Genomic DNA, 21525 nt, shown 5'->3' with positions numbered 1-21525 from the left:
GTGGAGTAACAGCCCTCAGTTGCCCATATTTTGTATAGCAGTGGTGCACAGCTGGCGTGGGCAGGGCTTGCTTTTTAAGTTCCTATTCCTTCCCCTAGTTAGGCTCCGTGGTGGGTGGCTAGCACCATAGACGAAGAACACATTTTTTTTATGGCTACCTCCTTACCGTTCAAATTATAGCTCTCTGAAAAGAGAACGGACCGATGCAACTTCTCAGTTTTTCAGCAAAAAGAAACAAACTTTCCCAAAGTACTACATCGTTCGTAGGGAACAAAGAGAAAAGCCAGCCAGGCTAATATCCCCATTCATAGTGTCAGAAATTCTCGCAGATTCTTTAGGCCCGAAATAAAAGGTGTCAAAATTGGCTTGAGAAGACCTCTTGCTACCCGCCGCGGTGGCTCAGTGGTAAGGCGATCGTCTACTGAGCCGGAGTACCCAGGTCGAACCCCACCGCGGCGGCCGCGTTTCGATCGAGGCGAAACGCAAGAGGCGCCCGTGTGCTATGCGATGTCAGTGCACGTTAAAGATCCCCAGGTGGTCGAAATTATTCCGGAGACCTCCACTACGGCACCTCTTTATCTCTTTCTTCTTTTAATTATACCTTCCTCCCTTCCCTTACGGCATGGTGCAGGTGTCCGCCGATATATGTGAGACAGATACTGCGCCATTTCCTTTCCTCAAAAACCGATCGACCGACCGACCGACCGACCGACCGACCGACCGACCGACCGACCTCTTGCTCGAACTGCTCGACATAATTCGGGCATTGAAGCTTGCAAGTATTGAAACCTTTGGTGACATCCCTGTCTCTGTGACCCCACGCAAATCGTTAAACACCGTATGCGGTGTCATCTCAGACAATGACTTTCTGCACTTAACAGAAGAAGAAATGCTTGAAGGACGGACTGTCAGATCAGAATGTGACTAATGTGTATATAATTGAAATCCGCAAAGAAAACAAAGAAATTCCGGCGAAACACCTGGTCCTGACTTTTGCCTCCTACACCCTGCCCGAGTCAATTCGAGGTAGGGTACGCAAAAATCTCCGTCCTAAAAAATGGCAGTGGCTTAGGTCTGGTTAAGCCTGGATATACAAGCGAAAAGCTGCAGTTATGCTTTGTTTGACGTCATGGCTGTCGCAGTTCGCGCACAATGCACTGGGAGCACCACGATAACGGTGTAGGCAAGCGCGTTATTAGCCCTCCTTCCGCATGCGTAGTAACTGTGGTAAACACGCGGCTGACGCGAAAGGGAAAACGGTGGCGAGGAGGCGAGCGCGCAGTAGCCATCTCTCTCGCCACCACTTCTGGGTCTTCTTTTCCGCCTTCTATGGCGAATGTCTGCGCCCGTTCTACAGCCGCCGCCGCCGCTCACGCGTTCTCGCGACGCCTTGCGAAAGAACCTTCTCTTGAGACGGCGACGGAGACCGCGCGGCAGCGGCAAGGGGTGCACCGGTGGTGAGGAGGAGAAGTGGCGATGGAGCGCGCGCCGCGGCGAGCGGCCTCTTTTATGGCCGCCGCCGCCGCCGCTCACGCTTTATCGCAACGCTTTGAGAAAGAACCTTCTCCTGTTGGGACGGCGGCGGAGACCGTGCGGCAGCGGCGAAGGATAAACCGGTGGCGAGGAGGAGAAGGGAGGGGGTGGCGAGGAGGAGGAGGAAGGGCGCGCCGTGGCGGCGCCCAGGGGTGGCCCACGCGAAGCGCCGTGTTGACGAGCCTAGTGAAGCTTTTCGCTTAAAAAAAAACACGTACGAAAAATCGCGGATATTTACAGTATTTACACGTACCATACAACGACACAAAAGCTTCTGCTCTACAACAAAGTCAGCAACTGCGAACAAACGGCATTTGTCAGAACTTCTGCTCAACGCGTGTGAACGTGCGCGAGGCCACAGACGTGATTTTTTTTTTAAAAAAAGCTGTTTTGATTTGCGCGATAGTTTATCATCATTTGAGAACATTGTAAAGAATGAAACAGTAGGCTGACGTCCAAGGTATGTTTTATTGGGTGAACTTTGCCTACTGTTAAAGGGAGTGGCATACGTCGTGCGATGGCGAAAAAGAGTGACTCTTTTCTGCAATAACCTCGATGCAATAATATATCTATGCAGTGTGTAAATAGCATGCGCGAAAAAGATCTCAAAAGGAGGGGGGGGGGAGAGGAGGAATGCAGCACTCAGAAACTTTCGGGGGGTGTTCTGACACTGAACCCCTCCGCCCCCCCCCCCCCCTCCCTGCCTACGCCTGTAACACGGAGCGTATGCGTGAGAAACAATACAAGTATATCAGAGCTCTATCCCCCAGATGCCTTGCGCCCACTGGTCACATCCCCAAGCGAGTAGAAAAGTCTCCCCTCACGGCACTCGCCTCCTTTTCCTCTCCCAAGCAGTGATGTAGTTCTATCTGGAACGCGTCATGAAGTAACTGGAACCGGGTCCCACCTAACCGTATCGAGAAGGACGAGGTAGCTGTTGCAATAAAATAAACGCGCTTCACATAAGTTCCACTTAAAAAGGAGAGGAGCAGGCAGCAAAAATTTGTGTTCCATATAAAAAAAATCCAAAGAAGCCTTGTTCCAGTTATGTGCAAAATATGTGGAAAAGAGGTTTTAACTGGAGCTTATGTCGAACTAAAAAATGTCATTGTGGAACCGAGATTAAGAGCGTAGATCGTCCTGTGATAATTGCCCCCCCCCCCCCCCCCCTCCTTGTGACGGCTAGTCACTGTTGCCTCTGTTTTCGTCCACTGACGTGGACTTTTGGCTTCGTTGCAATGAGGGTCAATGTATTTGCAGTCAATGCTACGTGACGCGTACCAGTTTCCGCTGCGGGCCTTTCCAGCAATCGCTGTTTATGGGTGGCCTTCCGGTGCTCATTGCCAGCGTCAGTAACCCGAAACTCTGTGACGTCAAGACTCCCCATCAGAAAGTGAAAGCAGCGCGCAAGCGTGGAACTCCCCGCGTACCGGGATCACACGAGAACGAATGTCTAGGGGGAGCCACCCAGTTAGCATGCCCTCGACGAGTGGCATGGGACAGCAGTCTTAAATCTAAACTGCAGACCTTCAGTGCCTGCACTTATAGAGAAGCGTATTGTGTGGAGGAGGTGGTGTACAGCTATCACGCAGGCGGGCGAAAAATCATGATGTTTTCTTTTTTTTCTTTGTCGTTTTGACTTCACTGGTTCTCTTTTTCAGCAACTTAGCAATTATTTGTCGAAATTATGGTAGCTATCACTCTCGCATTTTTCTCTGCGTTTCACCTTCCAGCGGAAACTATCGTTTGGAAAACTTAGGGGTCCTCTCTGTGTTGCAGTCTTTACCGGTGAAAATTGGAGGCGCCGGCCAGAGGGTCATTCGCACCGCGATCCAGAAATAAGTGTCGGCTGAGAGGCGTTTCCCTGCTATTACTGCTGCCTGTGCTGCTGTGATTAGCCCCTTCCTGGCTGCACATTTTTTTTTGCAGTATTATGTTGGACGGGAGTGAACGAAACCTCGTTATTTCCCCAATGCGTTTAAAACTTCCGGCAGGCTACTCGCTTTGGAGTGGGCCATAAATACAAGAAACAGAAAAAGGTCATGAGAGAATGCATCATACGGGAAATCATAGAAGCCGCCCACATTCTGAAGCTCGGAGAAGATTCTGTAAGCACACCCTATACAGCTCTAACAAAATGGGAATTAGACTATTTGAGCCAGGTTCAGTTAGAGTAATTAGGTCGTCCTACCCAAATTTCGAAGTTTTGAAGTTTAGGGTTTTTGTTTTCAGCTTTTGCTCTTGTGGGCCATTTTGGCATTGGTTAGTTTCGTCCTTCTGCTTTTAACGGTCTTTTTGGCTCTTCTATTGCATTTTATTTTCATTCTGCTTTTAGTGGCCTTTTTAGCTATTTTCCTTGCATTTTTGTTTTCATGTTGTCATCACATATCGTCTTTTGTCACTCTGTTACTGCCTATCGGCTTCATCCTTTTACCTGCCCTTCCATTTTAGTCTGTTCCCAAGAACAGCATTGTTATCTCCTGTCCCTTTAACCTTTGTTATATTTCTGTCGCGTGCAAGCTCAGCAGCTGTTCCCCGTGTTTTCCCGCCCACTTTTCCTAAATATATTGTCTCGCTCTGCAATAAAAGAACTCGTTTAAGTCAGCGCTGTGTCGTACTATCTTGCTCAGCCCGTGTCTTAAGGGTGCGCTGTTTTTTTTTTTTCAAATATGAGCAACTAGCCCGTTCGACCACACTTGCTAGTTAACATAAATAGCCTGCTTTCTGACGTCCGCCAACACTGATATTACAATGCCGCAAAAAAGCGTCTTTTCTCCGAAAAAGACCTATTTTTAAATATTAGTGGCGAGCTTCCCTGAATCACGTGGCGTATTCCCGAAGAAGACGAAAGGCGTGAGTGTTATTTAGACATCATGAGAAGGAAATTTTTCGAGGTTTCGCATATAATTACCGGTAAATATCCTTAGCGCAGCAGAGGACTGCACAACAGTAATGCTTCAGCTTTCGCAAAAATGGCGACCGCTCTCACTTTCACGCGTGTTATCACCGGTCTCGTCTCGCTGTTTTTCACTGTTTTGGTGCCACAACGCGGAGTGAAAATGACCTCTGACCTTGTGCATCTTATGACACCGGGTCCGTGTTGTGACACATCCATATGCACCACGCGGCTGCCGAGGCCGTGTGTGCTGTGGCTGAGGCGCTCTTCGTTTGTTTTAGCAACGCACAAGCTTGAGAGCATACAAGGCGCGCTATGCTCTCACATAAGACGCCAAAATCGCCCGTATTGAAAGCTGAACGAGAACGTTAGGACATATTCAGAAATTCTATACTACGTGCCATATTAAGCAGCGACGCATGTATCAATTTAGAAGTGAAAATAGATGGGAAAGAGTGAGAGAAAAGCACTTTAGTAAACAGTGGCACATCAAGCGCTCAGAATATTCTGGGCATGGAGCACCTGAGCACGCTGATCTTCCAGTTGATACGAAAGGTTAAAGGGGCGCTGGAACCACTTCTGAGGAGAGCACATAAACTCTATCACTATATTCCCTCGTCATGAACACCTGAGGCAAAATAATACACTTCTACGCGCAGCGGAGAACCCCCAATCGCACCGCGGAAGTTTGCGAGTCCTGTCCGGCGACTTTTTCATTCTCGCGCATTCCTCCGTCGCGCGCTGCTGCGTAATTATGCTCAGAGATGGCTATTGGTTTAATTCTTTCAGGCGTCACGCAGCTACCATGGCCGCGGCCAGTCAGCCACTCCGGTGGGTCGGGAAGCTCCACCCCCTCGGGGAACTCCCGCACTGCGGAGGAGCGCTGACCTTTGAGCGTGCAAAAGGTCACGAGAGGATAGAGGAAGGCACGAAGACACTTAAGTTCAAATTTTGACTACAGATAACTCAATTTTTACAGAACGCCTTAATTAAATTTTTGCTGGAGGATATTCGTGAAGCGGCATCCTTTAACATCCCAGGAATATCGCACCTTTATTGAGAGCCCCTTTCAGAAGCCCTTTAATGCATACTTAACCTACAGCAAAAGTACGGCCGGCAGCACGAACTGGAGCAGGTCACATACCCAAAAATTCTGGACCGAAGAATTTATACACGGGAAATAGTTTATGAACGCTATTTTTTATATCTTGTAAGATTTCACTATATCAATCAATATGTCCGCAGATCTTCCTTCAGCGGGCTTGCATTTCACTGTTAACGTTTTTGCTATGGTCAGAAACGTTCCCCATTGGTTTTCTATGACAGTCTTAACTACTCGATGCAAGCGATGGACGAACTTTATGGAAGAAACATTTTGTTACGCATCGAAAGATTGGACCATTACCTGCAGTATTTCCACAACAGTGCCTTAGATCATTGCACTATTCAAAATTGATGTCCAAGAAGCCTGGAGTTGGTTTGATCACATTTCGCTTTTAAACGCGGCCGCCGCGGCCGGAACGACCTATAGGGTTGCGTGCTGGTCGTGCGGGTGTAGTGCAGGACGCGACTAGAAAGCTCTGTGCAACGCGAGAGACGCACACCTGATTCATAGCGTTGTTCTGCATCACGAATTGCCCCTTTCAATCCTTCCTCCTGGCACAGTCCAGGGCCCGCTCGCACGAGGCAAAGTAGACATTCTAGTGCCCAGTCAAGCTTTATTCACAGTTTAGACCACGCTGGCAGAAGCGGTATAGACCCTTCTCTGGATTTGAGGTAATGAAAGGCTCTGTTGAGAACGGCGTCAGTAAGCCTCGTCGAGAAGCAGCCAGCACGTCTGTCCTCCTGGGTAGTTCCGAGCACCCCATCTCCTCGACGATGACTGCTCCCTGGCGTGCCGTCATGGACTACACGGAGAGGACCCAAGTGTCATCTGGTTCCAAATACACTGTAAACAAAAATCAACACAAACGGGAGTTTAAATGGTTGACGTCCACCTTTAAACTGCATATGCGGAAACATTTACTCCATCAATATGGAGTAAAAATGTGCGAAATGACCAAACTCCCTGCACTCGTAATTATAGGCTATTCTCGTGTTGGGGCGCGAATTAGCGGCAGGATGCCTTTTTACTTTTTCGAACAACTGTTAAGCTGAAGTCAAGAGTGGTTACATGGATGCATACGGTTCAGCGTCCATCTTGCGTCTGCCCCTTCGTCTTCCTCCCCAGGGTCCTGGTCGCCCTGGACCACGTTTTCAGTGAACTGATGTGAGTCGTTGTGGCGAAGTGCCCGCTTCGTGACCCCTTCAGGGCCGCGACTCCATACGTGTCGTTTGGTTTAACCTCGGTGACAACGAGCGGCCCTTTGTAGCGAGGCTGCGTCTTTTTCGGTTCGCGTGTGCTCGGGAACACACCGCATGACGACTACGTCGTCAGCCTTGAGCGCGTCGCCGCTGCAGAGACGCATGCCGAACCTTTTCTTGAACTTCGCCAGACAGTCCAGTATTCTTGATCGCACTTCAGCTTGAAGTTGTTCTGGATCTATCCAGGCGACATTATCTTGTGTCTCTGCAATCTCAAGCAACGCTCCGTCCTGAAATTTCGGGTTGTAGCCGTACACAGTGATGTGATTGGCTGAAGCCATTTTGGAGCAGCTTTTTGGAGCAGCCAAAAGGGAATTTTGGAGCAGGGAAACAAGCTTTTGGAGCAGCTCAAGGCTCATTGCCAAGTGAAAAAATTGACTTTGCGAGAAGTAAAATAATAAAATAAGGAGGAAACCTTTGGGAACAAAAAAGTGTTGTTCAATAGGATGTTAGGGGCATTTCGATGCGAGCAAAATGCAAAAACACCCGTGTACTCAGATTTAGGTGCATATTAAAGAACCCCAGTTGGTCCAATTCTGGAGTCCCCCACTACGGCGTGCCTCATAATCAGATCGTGGTTTTGGCAGTAATTTAATTAAATTAGAGGCAATTGTGAAACATCATATGTTGGCCCAAATAACTAATTTTAGAACTTCAGTGTCATGTAATCTTTTATGCGACCAAGTATAGATCAGCCCTGTGTTATAGCCGCCAAGCCCCTATAGGACAGCAGTTATAAATGGACAACAAGGAATTCACTGGAACTTTTATTTAAAAATGACTAGAATGCAGATCACAAGCTTACAGAAAAACAATGAAAAAACACTATCAACGTTTCGAACTGAATAATAATTATGTACACGACAGCACAACTTTTCGGCTTCTTGGCCTATCAAAAAGCAGTGGACCTATTCTGTGCCTTTTTTCTGTGAGCAACATCATTCAGTCTTTAACTGCAAAATACTGCCTAGTTGGCTGCCTTAGGCGACATTTTGTCAACAGCAGCTGAAAGCCTTGTTTTCCCGTCAGCAAGCAAGGCCTGCCCACTTTCAATATCACCAAAATTCTTCGTCTTCATGCCATTGTTGATGAGCAGCTCTGCATTCACCAGCATTTTAAGGCGAAAGCCTTTAATGTCTCATCGCTGTAAGCAGCAGTTGTCGACAGAAATGTCACGCTTTTCAGTTGGTCGAAACGGTCGTGACGTCACAGTGCGCGAATTTCAAACGGGGCCAATTGTACTTCAGCTAGTAACCAGGCAACCAATTGAAGGGATCGTATAGCGATGCTCCAAGTCAGTGGGACTGAGCTTAGTTAATTCCTTAATTACTCAATTAGCCTAATTAACTCTTCTAGTCAGGCCATATAAATAAATAAAACCGAGTAAGAAATTGGTCGAGGTCGGGAATCGAGCCCCGGTCTTCGGAGTGTGAGACGAGCATGCTATCCACTCCGCCATGCCAGCTCGATGATTTGGGAAGAACAAAGGTGCGTCTAGTGAATACGGTGTCTTCGCTCACTCCCATCTCCCTCCCTTCCCTTCTGGCGCGGTTTAGGTGCCCACCGAGATATGAGAGACAGATACATTCCCTTTCCTCAAAAACCAATTTACCGACGAGCGAGGCATATAACCGAATGGGCGATGGCGTTCTATGGACCCCTGGAAGCGTTGCAAGACGCTGTCGCGTTCCACTCTTAGAGGCGAAGCTTAACATCTTAACCACACATCAGTGACCGCACTTTAGGTCAAAAAAGTGCCCCCCTGAATTTTGACGGGTGTCCAGCGAGATATGTGAGACAGTTACTGCGTAATTTCCTTTCCTGAAATACAATTTTCATTTTCTTCATTACGGGCCATCTTTGTCTTTCTTCTTCCACTCCCACTTGATCCCTTCCTCTACGGTGCGGTTGAGGTGTCCACCGAGATGACAGAGAATTACTGCGCCCTTTCCTTTCCTCAAAAAAGCGTTCAAAGGGCAAGGCATCGCGCCGAACGTGTGGTGGTGTTCCGTAGACTCCCTGGCACCACTACAACACGCTGTCGCGTTCCACTCCTAAAGGCGAAGCTTAAGCGCCATCAATCAGCAGTTAATTAGTATTCAGGCACAAATCAGTAATTAACCATTAATTAGTGATTTGTCATCACTTAGTAATTAGTACTCAATTACATGTGACGCCACCAGTGCCACAGAAGCAGTCAAAGTGGTGCGGAAAACGCTTTCGCCTCTATGCACTTTAGACAGTCAAAGTGCCCCCTGAATTTTTTCTTTGCTGTTTCTACTTCCAGCTTGAGGGTTTTGTCAGCATCACTTCGTGTCATCTTGGGAACATTGGCACGCTGCCGTTTGGCAGCCTGCTCGTCTTCAGCTGTCAAACGTTCTCTGTACCTTTTGCTTGCCCCTCGCACTGCTCTGACAACATCAGGCGTAACATCAAAGCTAGACGGGTCACTGCCAAAGCGTTTGGCATATGAAACAATGTTCCTTATGCCATTTACAGTCTGAATTGTCAATCTAGACCTTTCATTAAGTTGCCGACGGTTCACACTAAACCCCCTTTCTACGTCTGCATTTCCGTGTGGAATGCAAAGCAACGCTTTGACAATCTTGCTCAACAGAGGGTACTTGGCTACATTGTCAGGCTTCTTCTCATCAAAAATGGTCTGCCAGTGCTTTTCAACAGAAATGGATGCTTCTGATTCAATGTGCTGCAGCCGGAGCAGGTTGTATTCGTCCATCAAAGCAGAGATGTCACGCAGCTGTATAACTTGTGGAAGCCGCGAAGCTAGTTGTCTGAGATCACTGCATGAGGATTCCTTTTCCCTGGACTCTGGCTTCAGGAAACGTAGACTCTTCAGCAATAAATTACCGAATGGCAGTCGTGACACGAGGTACTCTGTGCACTTGATATAAAACGTTCTGGCACCCAGTCTAAATGCTCTTTTGTCCGCTGCTTCCCAAGATGATATTTCCTGCTCAGTGTCCTCTCCAATCTCCACTTTGGCTTTCCAGTTTGCAGGAGACCCGGCCTGCAGTAGTGGCAGCTCTATGCCCTTCTTAGAGCTATAGGACTCTTTAGTCATGAAACGTCCACACAGCTTAAAAACTAAAGTCACCATTTCACTATAAAGCAGATGAGCCAAAGGTTCGCTCTTTTGAAACAGAGACAAAAAAATCTGTAAACATATCTGCAGCATTTTTCATGAAAAGGAGCTTTGCATAAAACATTCTATCTGAAAACGCTTTCCTCAGGCGTTGACGCAGTTGTCCTCCCAAACGACAAGCTGAATCGGACATGACAACACTTCTGATCGCTGGAAACTGCTCAATGAGGCGATCTACTGCAGGCCCTAACGTAAGCCACCTGGAGCTCAAATGACGTAAGAAAACATTGCTCGGCAGTTGAAGCACTTCTTGCTGAGCCTTAATCGAAGCACTTTGTACAGCAGTTTTGAAGAAGTAATATACATCCACGACTGCTGCCTCAACTTCTGAACCAAAAGCATCTATGCCATAGCTGAATGCATTATGAACTTTGTGGAGGCAGCATTCGCCTACATCTATGAGGTTTGGGTACAGTTCCTTCAGTTTCTTTTTCACAGCTTTCATTACATTATGCCCATCACTAAAAAAACAAATGAAATTGTTCTGTGGAAGATCCTGAGTTGCCTTTATTGTTTCACTGAGAAGGATATTAGCCGTAGCTGAGCCTAACCTAAAGGACTGAAGATGTTCCACAACCACATGTTTTGTAATGCATGAAAAGTACCTCACCATCACATCTAGTTGCTGGCAACGTTGCTCCGGCAATGGCGTTTCATCGATTGCAATTGAGTAGAAAACATTTGGTCTGTTTAGTTCATCAATTACAAGTTTCCTAAAGTAGGGCCCAAGACCATCAGACACAATGTAGGAGGATTTGGTTCGTTTGCAGGAAAACTGTTTAGCGATTTCAGAATCGGGGAACATCCTCGGAAACAGAGAAGTGGCTGTATCTGCCCAGGAGAAGGGAACTTCTTTGAGAGTAATCCCCAGAACGAAGAGAGTCTCTGCACGAATCACGCGGTCGCCTGAGAGTGTCGCTGAACTCTGCGAGAAGTCCAAATGCGTCTGACAGGTCTTCGGCGTTTTCAGTGCACCTGCAGAATCACGGTGGTTCTTCGTGGCCTCAAGGTGCCGCTTGCTTGTAGCGTGTCGCTTGATCGCTGCAACACCATGCTGTGTGCATTTAATGGTGTGATTGCAGACAATGCAGAATCCACTGCCATCAATGCCTTGGCGACACCAAGATGATATGTTATCACCATTTTCGTCCTTCTTGCTGAGGATGTCGACGTTGAACTTGGTGGAACGACCTGAAGAACAACAAATTTCTTAGTTTAGTATCGCAGCACACACATGCATTTGCCATGCTAGAAGAATCAGTTTTAGAGACACCAGGCAAGACAACTCCCCAAAAATAGTTTAAAAGCGATGGTATCACCACACACCATCACAAGGCATCACTATACCAGTGCAGTGCTTTTTCATAACACTTTACAGTCAACGACCGAAAATTCGGAAGCCTGATTTCGGACTGCAGGTGAGATCGAAAACTTGATCAAATAAAACGAAATTTAAGCTTAAAGGGGACCCCTTGCGATACTGAAATTCTGCGCGAGTCGGTACATTGCGACCGCGTGGTTTCGAATTCGTACGGTTCTTGAACGTCTTCCGCCACACGAACTTTTTTTAAAACCAGTCAGAGTTCGCGGAACTCAATTATGCCGTGTATTTCGTTTCGAATACAGAAATACAGAAAGAGGTAGCAGCGAAGCGCGTGAGAGTCATACGACTTCGTGGAGACAGCGAGCGCGGGAGGAAATGGTGGAGCATTTTAAAGCGAGGTCAGCGTACCCGCAGCAAAACGCACCGTAACCCTGACTTTTCTATCGTAAAACCATAAACAACTGGCGTTTCGATAACAGGAAGACGCCCCTCATTATACACAAGCCACCGCAGAGTGCATACCGCCGAATAAGATGTCGATTTTGGCTCTAGTCGCTAGGCCTAATGACGGAGGCCGACGGAGCGCTTGCTTCGGCCGTTTCTCAATTCTTACTGTTTCGCCATCTTCGCGTTCTCGTTCTGGACCCAACGTACTTCGGGCGCAATGCAGCTCCCGCAGCGCCGTGTTCGCTTTCCCGTTTAGACTTTGTCTCAACCCGTGCGTCCATCGGGCGACGTGCCGAGGGCAGCACAGCCAGGCCGAGCTCGTGAAAGAGGTCGCCGCCCGTCGTCTGGGCACGTGTCTCGCGGCGAAATTTAGTCATTAGGAGCTTTGAATGTGTGCAACACAACTGACCCCTTCGTCCAGCATAATAGCAATATGTTCGTCCGAAAAATCGTCTACTGTATTAAGAAACTCACCTTTAAGCTTCGAAAATGCCATTTCAATGATGCGTTGTGCTGCAGCCTTCCAAGCACGTCATTGTCCGGTAGTTCGACTTGCCCTACACGCGAATAGTTTCTTTTTCGGAATGTGAAAACACGCGTTTGGCGCAGCTTTGGCGCAGAATAACAAAAATGTAGCAGGATGTAGCAGGTTTTGCCTTTTGGCGCACATCGGCGCAATTCGCGCAGCTATCACATCACTGCGCACTTCGAACGGAGTCCTTCCGGTACTCTTGTTGTAGGACGTGTTGAGGAAAGCTTCGACACCTTTCACTCCAACATCCCATTCTCGCTGGTCGTTTCCGTCCATGGTTTGTCATGATGGTCGGAACAAGGGTTCGGTTGATCCTCTCAACTTTACCGTTTCCGCAAGTGTGTTTCGTTGAGTTCAGTACTTGCTGAATCTCCCTGGCTTTGCAGAAGTCCTCAAATGCTTCTGATGTGGAGCCCGTTCCTCGGTCGATTATTATCCTCTCCGGCAGACCATAACTCAAGGTGAAGTCCTCACAAGACTTAATCACACTTTTTGCTGACGTATCTCGTGAAGGGAACAGCTTTACGTACTTTGTCAGGTTGTCGACGACGACAAGGATGTACTTGTTTCCCTTTTTGCTTCTCGCAAATGGGCCCAGGTGATCTGCATGAATGGTCTCGAACCGTCGCCGCCCAGGAGGAATGGGACGCAAGAGTCTCTTTTCTTTGGTACTTGGAACCTTGCAGATCAGGCACCCAAATCATCGTCTGATATGCTCACGGACGAACAGCCTTTGTCAAAAGTTTAGAGCCCACGGGGTTTGCTTCTGAGCACTATTGTGGAGCTCCTGTAGGACTCATGAAAGTCCTACACATTGGAGGGAGCAGGACCAAAAATCGTCTTACCTTCAGGAGATTTGCGACGCTGAGGACACATTACGAGCAAAGTAATGTGGCCCAGAAGCAAACCCTCTGGGCCCTAAACTTCTGACAAAGGCTGTACCTGCGCATCCCTGGAAACCAGTATGTTTCACTGATCTTTTAGATTGTCCGATCAAGCCCGAAGTGGCCCTCTAAGTAGTGAAATTTAACACCAAGTCTTTTTCGCATGGATTTAGGCATAACGTAGAGCAACTTTTCTTGCCGTTTCCCTCCTTCAGCACGAAGTTCTGTGTCAAGGCGCGTTCTTCTGCAGTACGATCGCATGACTTCTTCTCCGGAGTGGTAGCTATCCGCCGAATTTCTCCGTCTGATCTTTGAAATATCAAAGCTTGTTCCTGTCATTGTCAGCCATTGTCCAGTTTGTCGGCGATGACGTTATCCCATGGATCGCTTGGGTCTTCAACTACAGCGCGACTCATTGCGTCAACGTGCTTCATCTTCGAACCTGGACGATGGCGTATGTCGAAGGTATACTCCTGAAGCATGTCAAACATCTGGCTATCTGCGGCTTGAGCATCTTTATGGCATTCAGGTAGACGAGGGCTTGACAGTCAGTCACAAGGGTGAACTCGACTCCAATCAAAAAGGGTCCCAGTCTCTCGACGGTCTACACGATTGCCAGCAGCTCCAACTTACTCGAATGGTAGAACCTTTCAGCTGGGCTGGTCTTCTTGCTGACGTAATAGACGAGGTGTAGGATGTCATTGTCGTCCACTTGCAGAAGAATGCCCGCCATCCCGTTAGCACAGGCGTCGGTGTGCACCCCTGTTCTCGCCTTCGGATTGTAGAGCTGCAGCACTGGATGTGATGTCAATGTGAAATGCGACTTCTTGATCCTGGTCCCAGCGAAATGCCTCGCCTTTTCGAGTTAACCGATTGAGCGGCTCGCTCAGCGCTGCGTAGCGCAGGACGAAGTGTCTGAAGAAGCTGGTGAGCCCGAGAAACCTCTTGACTTCATGAAGGCCATTCGGCACTGAGAACTCGTCGATTGCTTATACTTTGTCAGTTCCGGGTCTCACGCCGCCTTCACTGATGACGAAGCCAAGGTACTCGACTTGGTGATCTACGAATCTACACTTGGAAAGTCGGAGTGTCAGTCCTGCGTCGCGGAGAGCTCGGAACTCTTTCGTCAGCCTTTCTAGCATCTCTTCGAAATTTCTCGCAGGTACAAAGATGTCATCCAAGTAGCATACTGCTATGGTGTTACGGAGATTTCCCAGAGATGTGTTCATAAGGCGCTGGAAGTCTGTCGGTCCATCCGAAAATCAAAAAACCATCTTTCAAACTTCCATGTTCCGTCTGGGGTCACAAAGGCAGTCTTCTCTTTTGCAGATTCCATCAAAGGGATCTGGAGAAAGCCATGTGCAAGGTCAAGCGTTGTGAAGAGCTAGCTTCCGGAGAGCTGCTCGACAGCGTCATCAGTTAGTGGCAAGGGGTACTTGTCCTTGACCGTCTGTGCAATCAGCTTCCGATAATCGACTACAAGTCGTGATTCGCCGTTTTTCTCGCGCACAAGAAGTACAGGGTTTGCGTAAGGAGACCGTGACTCCGTCACAATTCCGGCTGCCTTCCATTCGCTGACAATTTTCTGCATCGTCTCACGCTCTTCTTTGCTTGTTCGGTGGGTTCAAGAAGAAACCGGCGTACTTCCTTCCTTCAGGACAATGTCCATTTCGATGAGGTTGGTGCAGCCTAGCTCATCAATATTCGTTGCGAAGCACTCGCGGTGTTGGTTGAGGAGTTTGAGTAGGGCTTGACGTTCCTCAGTCGTTACACCGTTACCTGTTGCAACATCCTTTTCATGAATCGGTTCCGCGCTTGCCGTCTTCACTTGCGTTTTTTCGCTACTTGTACTGAGCTCAGCTGTGTCAATTTTTATTTCTTTTACTCGACCCAGGCTCACCCCTTCTTCAGAACCTTCTCCAAGTCGGAAGTGTTTGCCACTATGCTGAGCTGCTTCTTGGCAACATGAAGCACGCTTCCACTCATCGTACCTTTTTGCTGGTACAGAACGTCAGTCTCACCTTCGAGGTCTACACTTGCTGTGATGAAATTCACTGGACCTGGGGCCACATTGTTCTTTGTCGTGATTTTGATGAGTTGATTTTGGGTGAAGGGTTCGAGATGTTTCAATGTTTCGTCTCTTTTGTCCATTATTTTGAAGGTGATGTCGACCTTGACATAGGCGATGTTAGGCAGCTCCATCCAGGTACGACCAAAGATAACAGAGAAGTACTAGGCAGTGTCCGGAACGAGATGAAGCATGACATCTTCGCTTTTCACGCCATCTATCTCTATTGTGATTTTGAATCTTGAAAGACATATGACAGGGCTTTGGCCAAATCCATACAGCTCCAGGTTGTCTTCTTCGAAGCAAGGGCAACAACCCATGGCGTCGGATGCCCTGATCGTACAAACTGAGCTTCCGGTGTCGACGACCGCATCATAGCTCTTCCGGTTCACCACGGCAGTCTTGACGTACTTGATATTCGGTACCCCGCTAGACGAGGATGCAGGCACGTATTGTGATGGCTGTCCAGCCCCCGGCTTTATGGTTTCATTTTTGCTGTGGCGAACGGTCATCGGACATTTTGACTACGTGACCGTATTTCCAGCATCTGTAACATTTCGGTTTTGTGGCCCTTTCACCGCTAACGTGCTACTCGATCTGCTTCAGCTTCGTTTCCACGCCTGCTAGTGTGGCCGACACATGCTTGCTTCCGCCCTGGCTGGGTGGCTGTGGCTTCCATGGGAGCTAAGGTAGGCTGCCTCCACTGCTTCGAGGCTTTTTGCTGCCTCAAGCAGCTCCACGGGTGTAGTGAAGCTTGCTGCTTTAAGCCGTAGTATCGCAGCGTGGTTTGCATTCTGCAGGCCCGCAGTGATCAGGTTCTTCCATTGCGAAGTGTCCTCCTTGATACCGCACATTGTGCTGAGGTAACTCTTGTCGAAAAAATAGTCGACAACGGACTCGCGTGGACCTTGCCTAGGGCGTAGCATTCTCTCGTAGAGGGCAAGCGGGTTGCTCTCGTCGTCGGGAAAGACCTTCTGCAACTCCTCCGCCCATTTCTCCAAGCTCGCTTCCCCCTTGCTCTGTGCCACTTCAAGGCAGTCCCGCTGAGCTTCGACGCTGCCACAGCGAAAACGACACCGTCCCTCCAGTCGCCCTGCCCCGCCACCATCTTGACATTCGATATCCACTCCCTTGAGCCCTCTCTCGCTCCGGTCCCCGCAATGGCGGTGCCCGAGAAGGCGGGAATGGATGCCGACAAGTCCGGCATTGCTGTAACTATTGAGTTGCCTTGGTGTTGGGCTGCCAACGGCTGTACGTGGGCTAGTTGTTCGGTGAGCGTCATCATCATCATCAGCCTGACTACGCCCACTACAGGGCAAAGGCCTCTCCAATATCTTTCAAATTAACCCTGTTATCAGCGGTTATCTTGCCTTCGCATTACATGCCCTGCCCAAGCCCATTTCTTCCTCTTCTTGATTTGAACTATAGTAGGATACAACTTAAAAAAAAACAGCAGTTGTTAACACTCGACCGTGATCCGCAGCGTCTTATATTACACTGCTGGGCAATCGCAACAGTAAACGAACACAGCTTTTGAATGTTTGACTAGATCAAACAACCCACGTATCAGAATTCTAGAGCTCAAAATTATTTTCTTCTGACAAGCTTCTTAACGTTTAAGCATCGAACTACTTTTTTGTCGTGGAGGAATTCTGTGCGCGGAGGCTGAACGTGGGCCGAGCTTCTGTGCAGACTTAAGTTGTATCCGATTATAGGATGCCATTAACCCGCGTTTGTTCTCTCACCCACTCCACCCGCTTCCGATCTCTTAACGTTACACCTATCATTTTTATATCCACAGCGCCGTCAGCGACGATTATTTCTCTGTCTTGGGACATGGCGATGCTTTAGGGGTTGCTGCTAGCTGATCGCTTCCCTTCAAGGAGTCAAAGTGATGGAAGGAGGCTCGCCTCTACTGTCTTCACGTAGTCGGCGTCGCTGCGGTTGCCTCTTTCCGGTTGCTCCAGGCTTTCGGAGGCGGTAAATCCCACTTCTGATTATTGTCTATTCTTATGTGTGGGTGCGAATTAACGACAGGATGCCTTTTTACTTTTTCGAGAAACAGTGTCACAGAAGTGGCGGCACCCTGTAAATTACTTATGTTTATATAAAACTGATGCTTCCGCGTTTCTTACACATAGTTTGTCCACGTAGCCTGTATGTGTATCTGGAAGAGCACGAATACATGCACGCTGTTCGGCTCGTTAGACAACCCTCTCGCATTGCGCGAGCGGAGGAGTACCTGCTGCTTATTTTGTGTATCTCTTACTTTTTCCCGGCTGAAGGTCGCCCCTGATACTGCCAGTCTTGAGCTGCGTTTGTGTATTCGTAAATTTTTCTCGTCTGTAGGGTGCCCATTAGCAGGAAAGAAGTTGTGGGCGCACGTGTCTCCCTTTTTAGTTTGTGGGCGATTCCTCTGCGCGGGGACGCACAGGCAGTCACTCGAGGCAGGTCTTTGTACAAAACGGTTTATTCTCTCACATGGCAGGGGGGTCGGTCGTCGTTGGGGCAGCGGGGTCAGGTGGTCCTCTGGCAGGGCTGGTCCAAGAGAGAGAGAGCCAGCCTTCGGGGTCGCGCCTTAAGAAGGCTTCCTCCTAGCCTCGCTCCCCCCCGCCCCGCCACTCGGGAGAAAGGGTTCGAGGCTACCCGCGGTGAGCGGCGCGAGATTTGACCTGCCCGCGAGCAGACCCTACATCTCCCCCCCCCTCAAACGTCCGTCCCGGGGTCCGCCAGTAGGCGTTCGATGACCTCCGGGTCCGGGTCGTTATCCATGGAGTCGTCGCAGGGGGGAGGGGAGCTCGCCGGGGGGCCGCTCACCGCTAGCTGGATGGGTTCCTCACGAGCCGCCTGGGGGAGCGAGGCGCCTGGCTCCACTGGGGGCCCTGCCGGCAGCGCCCTCCAAAGCTCCTCGGCCGCCGGGGACAGCAGGTCTGGGCGGCTGGACTGGAGGATGCGGAGGGCCGCCTCCTCCGGGCTGCCCCTCTGCAGTGGCGCAGCGGGGGAAGGTGCTGCAGCCGCCAAGCGCTTTCCCGCCGCCTCCCTGCGCGCTCTATGCAGCGCACCGGCCTCGTGGCGGGGCCGGTGCACAAGTGTGCCGCAGAGGGAACACAGGCCGGCCCGCTCCTCGTCATTATACACGGCCGGGGGCTCCTGGTCCCTCTCCTCCAGGGTCAGGCCGCGGAAAGGCAGCGGCACTTCCTGGAGGTCACCGCCGCGAAGGGGCTGCGCCTGGTCCCGCCACCTGGACCCTCGCAGTAAGAGACGGCCGCTCCGTTGGCGACCGTGGTCCAGGTGGCCACGTGCCGCAGGACCCTGGGCCGCTTGGGTTGCGGCTGCTCGGCGGCCGAAGCGCCGGCTGGGTGCTGAGGGGGGCCCAGCGCCTGGTCGTCACTGGCCCTCTTGCGTTGTCCTGCACCACTGGGAGGTTCTCTCCAGTGGTCAGGCGCGCGGTTAGACTGGCGGTGGGGGCCACCGCGGCCGTGGAACCGGCGCCATTCGCGTGGACCCTGCCGCCGGCCGGGTGGCGCGCCTTGATGGCGGCCACCGTTCGACGGTGGTCTGCCATCCCTTCCGGAGTCCGAGCCCCGGGTGTCGGTCCGCTGGAGCTTCCTAGAAGGCATATTGAGAGGGCGAGAGCATTGCGAGTGATTATTGATCGAGAGACACGGGTGCTACCTGGTCCTCAGGTTGTAGCGTCGGTTGCGAACCGCACCGCTACCTGCTCGTCCTCCCGGGGGTGAGATCGCCGCATCGCGCTGATTTTCCACCGCTTCGCAGCCATCGTCCTTGCGAAGGTGGAAAGCCTTCAAATCAGCGACATGGACCGGACCGGCGGTTTCGCCGTTTGTCAACAACCGCAGCTGGTAGGTGAGCGGCGTAGTCCGTGCCATAACTTCGTACGGCCCAGCCCACTTGTGCGCTAGCGACGCGGCGAAACCGCGCGCTGCGTTACTAAGTGGGTGCGTTCTCTTGAGTACTAAGTCGCCCGTGTTGAAAACGACGTAACGGCGACCTTTGTTGTACTGATCCGCCTGCTCCATGCGCGCGACATCGAGGTTTTCGCGGGCTGCTCGCTGCGCTGCCTCCAGGCGCTCCCGGAGCCTTGCCGCGTACTGCGAAAGCGGAGGGGGCGCAGGCCCCGCCGCGTCGAGTAGGGCATTCTCTAGCGGAAAAGCGATCTCTCTCCCAAAATTCAAGTAAGCGGGTGTAATACCCACTGACCTGTTCACGGTTGTCCTTGTAGCGAACGCCAGTTCGGACAGCCGCGCGTCCCAATCTCTGTGCTGCTCGGTCGTCGCGACCAGCATGTTCTTCAGATTTCGATTCACCCGCTCGGTTATGTTGCTCTGAGCGTGGTAGGGACTCGTTCTCCTGTGGCGGATTTGAAGCGCCCGACAAGAGTCTACAAAGACTTTGCTTGTGAAATAAGAAGCATTGTCTGTAATCAGGTCGGAAGGGAAACCGAAACGAAAGTCTCCAAAAGTTTTTCCCAAATTCGTTCCGACACAAGCTTCCTAAGGGGGAAAACCTCAACCCACTTGTAATAGTGGTCCGTTATTACCAGGATGAATTGGTTTCCGCGCGCGGACCGAGGGAGGGGTCCCATGATATCGCACGCGACCACTTGCCACGGGTAGTTGCTAACTACCGCCTTCATCATGCCAGCGGGCTTTCCCGCCCGAGGCTTGGCTACCTGGCATACCGGGCAGGTACGGGCGTATCCCAGCACATCCTTTCTCATGCCTGGCCAGGTCGCGACACGGCATAACTTGTCGTAAGTCTTACTGCCGCTGCCATGGCCTGCCAGCGCTGAGTCATGGAAGTACTGCAGGAACCGTTTCCGCAACCTTCTCGGGACCACGACTCCGAAAGGGGATGCTATCGCCTCTTCCTCGTCAAGTTGGGGAATATAGCGGAGCAGCAAGCCATCATCGCCCAGCAGATACGCGTCGTACTTGCCCTCAGCGTTCCCGGTGCAAGCTGCGCTGCTCGCAAGCTCTTTCAGCACCCGCTGGCAAAGACCGTCTGCTTTCTGGGCCTCGATCAGCTCTTCTCTACTGACCGCTACTCCCCAAGACAGATTTCTTTCTGCCTCGCTCCTAGGCAGGCGAGCGGTCGCCGCCACGAGCTGCTGTGTTTCCCTTCCGTCTATACTTCCGTCACAGCACCGTGCGGGACCTTTGTCCGTCTCCTCTTTCTCCAAACCGGGCGCGACACTCCCGTCCGCCCTCTCCTCCTCTCCAACAGCGGTGACGCCGCTTTTTACAAAGCTGGGCTGCGCCTCTGAAGCGCTTCCGCCAGCATTCCACGGTGCGCGCGATAAAGCATCGGCCACCTTGTTCAAGCTGCCCCGGCGGTACTCAATGGCGTACGCGTAACGTTGCAACGTCAGCGCCCATCTCGCGAGTCTGCCTGCGGGGTTCTTGAGCCTCTTTAACCAAGACAATGCCTGATGATCTGTCTGCACGGTGAATACCGCTCCGTCTAGGTACATGTCGAACTTCGACAATGCGAACATGATCGCCAGGCATTCCTTTTCGGTCACGGAGTAATTCCGCTCCGCCGATGTGAGCGTGCGACTAGCGAACGCGACAGGGCGCAGTTTGCCCTCGTGTTCCTGTAACAAAACAGCTCCAACACCGTAGTCACTAGCGTCTGTCTGCAAGACAAACTGCTTGTTCAGGTCGGGGAGGCGCAGACTAGCGGTATTCGCTATCGCGCGAGCCAAGGCAACAAATGCGTCACTCTGTTCCTTGCCCCAGACCCACTTCGAGCCTTTACGCAACAGCAGGTTCAGCGGCCTTGCAAGCTCCGAACAGCGCGGGATGAATTGCCTGTAGAACGCAACCATCCCCAAAAACCTCTGCAAGCTTTTCACATCCTTGGGGCAGGGGTAGTTCAGAATTGCCTGCAGTTTGTCATCATTCGGTTTCAGTGTGCCATCATCCACAACAAAGCCCAAGAGGTTCACTCTCTTCGATGCCAACTGCACCTTCTTTGGATTGATGGTTAGACCGGCACGTCTCATTCTATCGAGAACGGAATTCAGGTGAATGAGGTGCTCCTCGAACGACTGTGAGAATATCACAACGTCGTCGAGGTACGCCATGGCGTAGTTGAACCTTGCATCGCCCAGCACGATGTCCATCAGTCGCATGAACTTGCTCGGCGCGTTAGACAAACCAAACGGGAGTCGAGTAAATTCGAAGAGCCCGCGGTGGCAGGTGAATGCAGTTTTCTCAATGTCACCTTCGGCCACCTCAATCTGCAAGTACCCTCTGCTTGCATCTAGGACTGTGAAGAACCTCGCGTTC

Source organism: Amblyomma mixtum, chromosome 3, assembly GCF_055824585.1.
Source record: "Amblyomma mixtum isolate Tamu chromosome 3, ASM5582458v1, whole genome shotgun sequence".
NCBI lineage: Eukaryota > Metazoa > Arthropoda > Arachnida > Ixodida > Ixodidae > Amblyomma > Amblyomma mixtum.
Note: the sequence above shows the minus strand (reverse complement) of the source record.